Raw genomic sequence first — 10,862 nt, forward strand, 5'->3', positions numbered from 1 at the left:
TGAAGTGACTTGCCCAAAGTCACACAGCTAAGAAATGATGGAATTAGGCTTGGAAATTAGGTCTTTCTAACTTCAAAGCCAGTGTTTTTAATCACCGCCCAAATGTGCGGTGAGGACCAATGAAAACATCAATTCTGAAATTATGCTGAAATGCTAAGCCCATGCACTTACACATCAAAATACAATTTCCTAGGCTGCTTTTACTCAGCAAATGAAGCCCAGTGAACAGGTCCCTTGGCTTGTTTTTTCTGGCTCTGCCTTGACTCCCCACACAATCAGCTAATCTCTCAAGTTCCCTAGTTCCCCAAACCCATTACTAGTCCTGCTTCTTATGACACCCCAGGGTGTCTCCAATTATCTCAGAGGGGTTTCACAAAATTCTCAAAACAAATTTTAAGCGTAATACTTTTTTTAAAGAACATATGCTTTACAAAACCTTAAGGAGACTAGACGGGATTTTCTTCAAACAAAACGAAACAAATGAAAATGTGGCCGTAGTTTTTAATATTCCGAGTTTGCGCTGAATGTTAAGGGATGCAGCTCCATCTGCTGGACATCAAACACACTAATAATAATAATGGTTAAATATTGATAACAGGGCATATTTATAGTATGTAGCACTTGTCACGGTCTGTTCTAAACAGCTGTTTTCCGAAATAACAAAACATACATGGCTATTGTCAAAAATTTGTAAAACGGAAAATTTACCGTGGATAATATAAGCATAATCTTGCTTCTCTGGGATACCTACCACATTAACAGTTTTTCCTTCTGTTTCTATTCATCTGCATCACTTTTTACACAGGTGAGAATGTATATATACAGTGATATATAATCTTTATATTCCTAAACATTATAAGTGTTTCCTATGTCATTTGGGTACACTATTTAACAGCTTACACAATATTCTGTTAAGATTATACAATAATTTATTTCTCCACATGCCCATTGTTGGACATTTAGGTTGACTGACAATTTGGTTATTATAAATTTTGCATAAATTTTGTCCAGACTTCTGCTCTTTGCATAAATTTTCTCCAGACTTCTGCTTACTTCCTGGGGAGTGATTGTTATTAACAGTGGAACTATGGGTCAAAGGGTAGGGCTATATTTTACCTCCTGAAACATATTGCCAAATTGCTTTCCAAAAAGACTGCATCAGTTTCCCCTCCCATTATCAGCGGATGAATGCCCTTCTTAGGGCACCCTATCTAACACAGAGTATTGTCTTTTTTCATCTTTGCTAATTAATAGGTGAAAATTGGTCTCTTGTTGTACCATTAGCATTTTTGATTACTAGTGCAGGTGAACATTTATTCATATGTTTATTAGCCATTCACATGTTCTCTTTTGTGACTTGTTCGTTAATGTCACTTTCCCATTGAGAGCCTTTGTATTTTCTTATTATTTTGTATGTGCTCTTCAGATATTAAAGACATTATTTTTTCCTCTCATATCTATGGCAAATATTTCTCCAAGCATGTTCTTTTATTATACTTGACATGGCTTTTCATTTTATATTGTCAAATATTTTAAGTTTCTTTTATGATTTTTCTCCAACTGTTTTTAAGCTTAGCACATCCTTCTCTATAAAGAAGTGTGATATTCACATTTTTATGGTTTCAATTTTTGATCCACTTTTTATAGTTTCCTTTTTTTATTCACCTGCAAGTAATTTTGATGTGAAATATGAACTATGAGGATATATTTTTAAATATCACCATTTATTGACTTGCTGTTCCCTACTTTACTGAATTGTTAAATTATCACCAGCGGACTTCCCTGGTGGCGCAGTGGTTAAGAATCTGCCTGTCAATGCAGGGGACACAGGTTCGAGCCCTGGTCCGGGAAGGTCCCACATGCAGTGGAGCAGCTAAGCCCGTGCACCACAACTACTGAGCCTGCACTCTAGAGCTCGTGAGCCACAACTACTGAGCCCGCGTGCCACAACTACTGAAGCCCATGTGCCCTAGAGCCTGTACTCCGCAACAAGAGAAGCCACGGCAAAGAGAAGGCCGCACACTGCAACGAGGAGTACGAGCACAGCAACAAGGGCCCAATGCAGCCAAATAAGTAAAATAAAATAATAATTATCACCAGCATATGTTTCACACAGCATTATCCTTAGGCTCTACAGGGAGTTGCAAAGGTTCAAATTTGGCAGTCAACTTTGGAACGGTTTGCTTCTGGCTGACAAAAAGATTCTGGAATGTTGAGAGATTGTAGGGAACCATTGAAGGCAGCGGTCCCCAACCTTTTCGGCACCAGGGACCAGTTTTGCAGAAGACAATTTTTCCACGGACGGGGGGGGGGGGGATGGTTCAGGAAGTGACGCTAGCGACGGGGAGCGATGGGGAGCGGCAGATGAAGCTTCACTCGCTCACCCGCCGCTCACCTCCTGCTGTGCGGCCCGGTTGCTAACAGGACGCGGACTGGTAGCAGCCCACAGCCCGGGGGTTGGGGACCCCTGATTTAAGAGTTTTGAGTAGATAATTAACATGATCATATCTGTGTAATTAAAACAAGTTGACTATCATAAACTAGAGAGTGAGAAAAGAGCAGAGGAAGGGAGAGTTTGGAGACAGCCATGCCACACATTTGACAGTTCTTTAAATGATTTGTGTTCTTACCTGAGTCTTACAGGGATCCTCCTCCTTGCCTTTTTCTAATATCACCTTTTTAATAACTTTGGTATATACCAGGCACTGAGGTAAGCCCTTTTTACACATTATCTCATTAACTGTCATCAAACCCCAGTTAGGTAGGTATCATCACCCCCTTTTCACAGATGAAGAAACTGAGGTCTACAGATGCCATATAAGTTGCTCCAAGTCCCCCAGCTAGTGAATTGGAGGAGGCAGGACTCAAACCTAAGGATTTGGGGAAATGTAAATGAATATAAAACACCTAAAACAGTGCCTGGCTTGATAAATGGCAGCTTCTCATCCTCGCACCCATCATCAGGTTTTATGAACTTGAAATTCCATATTTAAAAATATGCTGGCATCACATTAACAAAATATTCCAGCAATTATAGGAGGCTTATTCAAGCTTAGCTGGGAACTATTTTGTGCCTCTGACATTTGCGTAAAATGAGCCCCAGCACGGCAGGGAGCCTGGCTTTCCACTCCATCTTCTAGTGCTAGGTGTTTATGTGACCTTGGGCAAGTCACTTGACCACAAAATTTCCTTGTCTGCATAACAACAAGAAAAAGTAATCATTCCCCTCACTGGGTTTTCTGTATAAAATAAAAGCAAATCTGAAATGGTTGGAAAATTTCAAAATTCTGCATGATTTTATAGATTTCCCAATTAACCTATCAAAATTCTTAGGCCATGGAAACGCCTATGAAAACAAACTGCAACAAACCGTGAATGTAGTCTCTTTGTTTCGATTTGTTGTGTTCATATTTTTCATTATGTCAACTTTCAAACACACACAAAAATAGACAGAATAGTATAATAAACTTCCATGACTGGCTTCAATGATTATCATCTCTGACGTGCCTATTTCATATAGCCTCCCCATATCTTATTTTTCTGTGTATTTTAAAGCAAAACCTAAGACATTATATGAACATGGTTCTTTTATGATGACAAAAATACTGAGGGAATTTTATTTAGTTTTCTCAAATCTTGAGGAGAAAGTTAATTTTAAAATCTGGCAAAATCCAAGCTGGTAGGACGAAGTGAGAGAGTGGCATGGACATATATACACTACCAAATGTAAAATAGATAGCTAGTGGGAAGCAGCCACATAGCACAGGGAGATCAGCTGGGTGCTTTGTGACCACCTAGAGGGGTGGGATAGGGAGGGTGGGAGGGAGACGCAAGAGGGAGGGGATATGGGGATATATGTATATGTATAGCTGATTCACTTTGTTATAAAGCAGAAACTAACACACCATTGTAAAGCAATTATACTCCAATAAAGATGTTAAAATAAATAAATAAAAATAAAGTCTCCCAGAAAATGAATCTCCAATCTAAATAATACATTAATTTGGCAGTCCAGGCCAAGGGCTAGTGAATTCCAATTGTCTGCAGAAGACAAGCAAGTGGGGGGTCCAGCTAGTCTATGCAGAGGGCAGCATTTTCATTTCTATAATAACTATTCATAACAGCAAATGTAGAGCTAGTTTAGTACATTAAACCAGTTTGGCTTGTGGGGAATTCTGACCAGAGATTCAACTATTCTTGACAAAGTGAGTGAAGGCAAGAAGACTAATTAAAATTATCCTCTACGAGTTGGAATTTTTTTAAAAAGAAAGAAAAATGAGCTGCACTGCCCACTTGCTAAAAAAGGAAGGAACCGATTTCTCCCTAAACCTGAGTACTTGCAATTTTTCTGATGTGCCTAGTTTACAAAGCTCACTGACATCCACGATCCACAGCATAATGACATATGTAGGGTGGGCATTCCTGTACCCATTTGTACAAATGAGAAAGTGAGGCCTCTAGGGGTCACACGAGCTGGAGAGTGATGTAGCTAGGGACTAGAGCCCAGTTCTGTTTCCTGTGTCAGGGCTGGCACCCTACGTAAACAAGTTTACCAGAAAAGAAAAATAATTTCTTCACCTTCTATTTCCGATCTCCTTGAGACTTAACAAAGTACCTGTATTTTGATTTTATTTTGTGTTTATTTATTCATTCAGGCTGCACTGCGCCGCATGTGGGATCTTAGTTCCCTGACCAGGGATCGAACTTGTGCCCCCTGCAATGGAAACACGGAGTCTTAACCACTGGACAGCCAGGGAGGTCCCTAAAGTACCTATACTTTGTAGCAGCTCAATAAATATTTCTTGCCTGTCTGACTACTTGCCAAATAATGGGGGTGGGGAATAATTATAGGTAGAAAGAAAAAGGAGAAATTAGAGAATTGACTAAAGGAAGAGGAAATAGCATTAATAAGTTTAGTCAATAAAGCATAATCTAGGAAAAAATGGAAATACGGAGAAAAACATGCTAAACTGCAATAAGGGTTCATGAAATATATGTCAGCAAAAAAAAAATTGAAGGCCATATACCAAAAGGCTGACAGTGGTGGTAATGGCAACTGTAACTACTACCACTTAAATGTCCTAGGCTCTGTGGTAAGCCTACTAACCCTCTGAGGTAAGGAAGTAATATTATTATCCCCATTTAATGGGTGAAGAAAGTGCAGCTCAGAGAGGTTAAGCAACTTGCCCAAGGCTATAGAGCTAATAAGGATAGAGCTAGGATTCCAACCTAGACAGTCTGACTCAATTTTCATTGTTTTATACTTTCTATACTTTGCAAATTTCCTACAATGAGCACATATTACCTTTATTTTTTAATCCTGTAGCATTCATCGTGTATAGAAATAATTTTGTCATTACATCATTAACTATAGTTAATTACTATTTCTATTCATGATTTGTATGTCACCTCAATTAGACTGTTAAGAGCCTGTGTCTCAGGGAGTGTCATGTTTTAATGCATATAATAGCTGCTCGATGAATACTTCTTAAATGAATGGACAATGGAGAGAAAAATGTGGGAGTGTGAGGCAAAACAACCACCACAGATAAAAGGATTTAGGGAGGTGATGAAAGAGACAGATGAGGAACAGAAAAAGAGGCACAGAAACATAATGATCACGAACAGGAGATATATGTGGGACATAGGTAGAAAGACAAACATATAACAATAAAGCAGGGTAAATAAGAAAGGAAGATTGCTATGAAGAACCCTGTTTTGGTGAACTTGTAAACTAAAATTGGAGCTAAAATGCATTAACAAAGAGAAGCCAGTCACAGGCGAGAAAGGAAATTTTTAAGATATGGTACTTTAAAAAAATTAAATAGAAAAATTGTTTCGAAGTACCCTATGAGAGGGAGAAGTGCTAAAATTGCTTTTCTGGCAAAGCCTGTCCCTTCATCCAACAATTATCCTAAGATACTTGAGATCTCATCTCCATAAATTCAATAGGCAATTGGGGCCACTTTCTCTTTTGAGGACAGATGCAGAAACAGAAATTACAGTCATTTCCTATATTGCAGAAATTAGCTGGCCAGTTGAAAGCCACCTGCACGCATAATTCACATCATCAGAGGTTGGCATCTAGAAGGCTCATGGCCTTATCCTGTCTGCCACATACTTCACCCACGTAGAGGCCATGCTCAAATAACCAAAGGTGATGTTTAAGTTTGCAGTTGGCTCATGTTATGAGGTGGTGATCTCTTTGTGGTTCCTGTCTCTTGTGAATTAAAAAATAATAATTTTTTCTCATAGTAATACATACACATAGTTAAACATAAAGCAATACTGAGGCATGGCTAACAGCAAACAACAGCAGTTTTCTGCTCCACCATTCCCCATCATCCTCAGAAGAGGCAACACTTTTCTGTGGCTTTAGCTGTTTCTTCTGGTTTACCCATTATATAATTTAAATAATATGCCTAAACAGCTATTTATTTAACAATTTTAGACGTTATCTATTGCCTTTCTTTTACAATAGTGAAGAACTTAGCTTTCTTATACTTCCCCCTCATAACCTCATGTCCTTAATGTCCCCCAATCCCTCTATCACAATTCTTAGTTAAATCAGTAGCCAAGTTTACATGATTATGACTATATAATTTGTTCACTGCTAAGCAAAGTGGTATGTTATCATTAGTTAGTGTTTAGTTAGTCTTAGCACATTATTGTTAGTCCTCTGATTTTTTTCTCAAGTTAACAACTGCTTCAGTATTTCATTTGAGATTTCTATATTTCCAATGCTATTTTTATCCAGGTGTTCTAACACTTCTGTAACATACCTAACAATACTCATTCCAAACACTCCAACCTGTCTAAAATCTGCTGGTTCCTTATTCCCCCTGAAGATGCCCTCTCACAGCTCCCTGTTCCCCTGCTACAAACTAGGCCAGTTATCTCATGGCCTGCAACATGACTGTCCTCCTGGGACTCCTCCTCACAGTTCCCTGGAGTTGGATTCTTTGTTTCCTGGATCTTATATTGCGTATTCCTCTTTCTTGATTTACTCCCTCATTTTAGTAGAGTACAACTTCCAAGAGCTTCCAGAGAAAGAGTTGCTAGGAGGAATTTTTTGAGACCTTGCATACTCTAATATTTAACATGAGCTTGACTGGACTGCTATATGATTTTAAGATGAAAATCATTTTCCATTACAAAATTTGACATTTATGTTCAATTGATTTTCAAAAAGGGTGCCAAGACCCCTCAATGGGAAGGCATCTTTTCAACAAATAGTGCTGGGACGACTGGATATGCACAAGCAGAATAATGAAGTAGGACCCTTAACTCATACCATACACATAAACTCAAAATGGATCAAAGACCTAAATGCAAGGGATAAAACTATAAAACTATTAGAAGAAAACATAAGTATAAATCTTCACAACCTTGGATCAGGCAATGGTTTCATTTGCCCACATGACCAAAGAACAAATACATAAATGGGACTTCATCAAAATTAAGAACTTTTGTGCTTTTAAGGACACTATCAAGAAAGTGAAAGACAACCCACAGAATGGGAAGCTATTTGCAAATACACCTCATACAGGACCTGTACCTGGAATACATAATGTTTATAATTCAATAATAAGAAGATAAATTACCCAATTTAAAAATGGGTAGATGATTTGAATAGACATTTCTCTGAAGAAGATATACAAATGGCCAATAAGCAGATGAAGAGAAGCTCAACATCATTAATTATCATGGAAATTAAGATCAAAACCACGAGACACTACTTCACACCCACTAGGATGGCAATAATCAAAAAAAAAAGAAGAAGAAGAAAAATAACAAGTGTTAGCAAAGATGTAAAGAAATTAGAACTCTCTTACACTGCTGATGGGAAAGTAAAATGGTGCAGCCGCTATGGGAAACATTTTGGCATTTTTTCGATAAGTTAAAGATACAATTATCATGTGACCCAGCAATTCCACTCCTAGGTATATACCCAAGAGAATTAAAAACACATGTCAACACAAAAACATGTACATGAATGTTCATAACAGCATTATTCGTAATAGCCAAAGAGTGGAGCAACCCAAATGTCCACTGACTGATGAAAGGATAAATAAAGTAAGGCATATCCATACAATGGGATATTATTCAGCCATAAAAAGGAATGAAGCACTAATACATGCTACAATGTGGATTAACCTCAAAAACATTATGCTGAATGAAAGAAGCCAGACAAAAAAGGCCACATATTGTATGATGACATTTACAGGAAATGTTCAGAACAGGGAAACCAGGAGAGAAAAGAAAGCAGATGAGTATTTTCCAGGGAGGATGGGGAAAATGGGAGTAACTGCTAATGGGTATAGAGTTTCTTTTGGGGGTGATGAAAATGTTCTGGAATTAGACGGTGGTGATGGTCGCACAACTCTGTGAATATATGAAAAACCACTGAACTGTGTAACTTTAAATGGGTGAACTTTATGGTATGTGAACTAGAGTTCATGAAAACTGTCCTTAAAATGTAATATGATATAATATAGGAACATATGGTTAAATGTGATGAATCAACCGTACTTCTCCCATCCTCTCCCTCCCCAAAATCCCATGAACATGGCATTGAGAAGATAAAGAAGATATTAGGTATCTGCCCCTCAAAGAGAGATCTGGAAATCACTGGGACAGTTTGAGCTATCACCAAAGGCAGAGGAAAGACTAACTGAACAAATGTAAAGGGATTGAATTCAAAAACTTTTTAAAAATGACATTGCTTCTGTAACAAAAAATACACGTACATTCGCACACAGATGAATGAAACAGAAGAGGGAACAGCCAAAAAGGAGGTTTAACAAACATTGTGAGAACAAATTGCGGCTGGAGAAAAGGTGTTTGATCTGGGAGAGTAAAGGGGGCTACAGCTATAGCGTCTGCAGAGGGGGACAAAGCAAAAAGTAAACTCACCCTTTAGGATCTGAGAGGCTCTGAACGTGAAGGCACAGGGTACAGTGGAAAACAGGGATGAAGCACGGGGCTCAAACTAAGAAAAGATACTTAAATGTCAGAATATAAACAGTGGGACCCTCACGCCCTTTTCCCCAGCTTCACAGCCTGGCCACTATCCTTGACAAACCTCCACATCCAAGAGACCTGAAATTGATTTTCTGGTGACAAACAAGGAAAGCTACCGACTCGAACAACAGCCCAAGAGAAGGCTGGTATAAGTCCCAGGCTTTACAATGAGGAAGGAAGGTGGGTGGACTAATTCGGACCTTCAGTCTCCTGCTCCCAGAATGTCAGCACCCAGATATTTCTTCCACCCCGCCTTCTACTCCTAGGCAAGATATTAGAAGTCTTCTCTGGAAAAAAAGGAATGGGCCCAGAGAAAAGATCCCGAGATACTAACATTTGATGTTTACATAGGCTCACAGTCATCAGGCATTTGAGGAAAATTCACAATGCTAAAGAAAGAATACAAACAACAGAATCAAAGGGATTCTGAGGACACGGACAATGCAGGAAGCAGAAGAAAACTTTAAAACATTATAAGTGGTATGCTCACAGAGTTAAGAGAAGGTATCCTACGAATGCCACAAGTATAGGATCCTTATGACTGGCTTCTTTTACTTAGCATAATATTTTCAAGGTTCAGCCACATCATTCCCTTTTATGACTAATATTCTTCAGTTGATGGACATTGGGTTGTTTCCACTTTTTGGCTATTATAAATAACACTGCTATGAACATTTGTGCTCCCTATATTACTTTTATGATCTGAAACATAAGTTTTTTAAAGGATGAATTATAGAGGAAAAATTACATTAGAAACATCACTTCCACTTCTACTCATGGCAAATAATGTGAAATATTACCATGGTTCTAAAAACCAGAGCTATATAAATATGCACTCTGATTTGTGTCACTCCCCTCAATCCTTACTAACCCATTCCCATTCCTCCATTCTTTCCACTCTGTTCCCACATACCCCAGTAGGTAACCAGTCTCCTTAGTTTCTCATTTATCCTTCCTGTTTTTCTTTTTCATAAAAGAGCACAAACATATATTGTCTTACATCCTCTTCTTTCTTATATAAGGGTAGCATATTATAGATACTCTTTTGAACTTACTTTTCATTTAACAGTACATCTTTTTTTAACTGAAGGACAGTTGATTTACAATGTTTCAGGCATACAGCAAAGTGATTCAGTTATACATATACATATATACATCTATTATTTTTCAGATTATTTTCCATTATAGGTTATTACAAGATATTACTATATTAGAATATAGTTCCCTGTGCTATACAGTACGTCCTTGTTGTTTATCTATTTTATATATAGTAGTGTGTATCTGTTAATCCCAAGTTCCCAATCTATCCCTCCCCGCTCTTTCCCCTTTGGTAACCATAAGTTTGTTTTCTATGTCTATGAGTCTATTTCTGTCTTGTAAATAAATTCAGTCGTATCATTTTTTTTAGATTCCACATATAAGTGATATCATGTGATATTTGTCTTTGTCTGACTCACTTCACTTAGTATGATCATCTCTAGGTCCATCCATGTTGCTGCAAATGGCAATATTTCATTCTTTTTATGGCTAAGTAATATTCCATTATATATATATGTAATTATATATATATTAATGTGTATTATATTATATATTATATATGTATAATATATACATATATGTAATGGAATATTATAATATATACATATCCATGTCCTAGCTATTGTAAACAGTACCACTATGAATACTGGGGTGCATGTATCTTTTCGAATTATGGTTTTCTCCAGATATATGCCCAGGAGTGGAATTGCTGTATCATATAGTATCTCTATTTTTAGTTTTTAAAGGAAACTGCATACTGTTCTCCATAGTGGTTGCACTAATTTATATGCCCACCAACA

Source organism: Neophocaena asiaeorientalis, unplaced genomic scaffold (assembly GCF_003031525.2).
Source record: "Neophocaena asiaeorientalis asiaeorientalis breed wild unplaced genomic scaffold, Neophocaena_asiaeorientalis_V1.1 scaffold654, whole genome shotgun sequence".
In the NCBI taxonomy this organism is placed as follows: domain Eukaryota; kingdom Metazoa; phylum Chordata; class Mammalia; order Artiodactyla; family Phocoenidae; genus Neophocaena; species Neophocaena asiaeorientalis.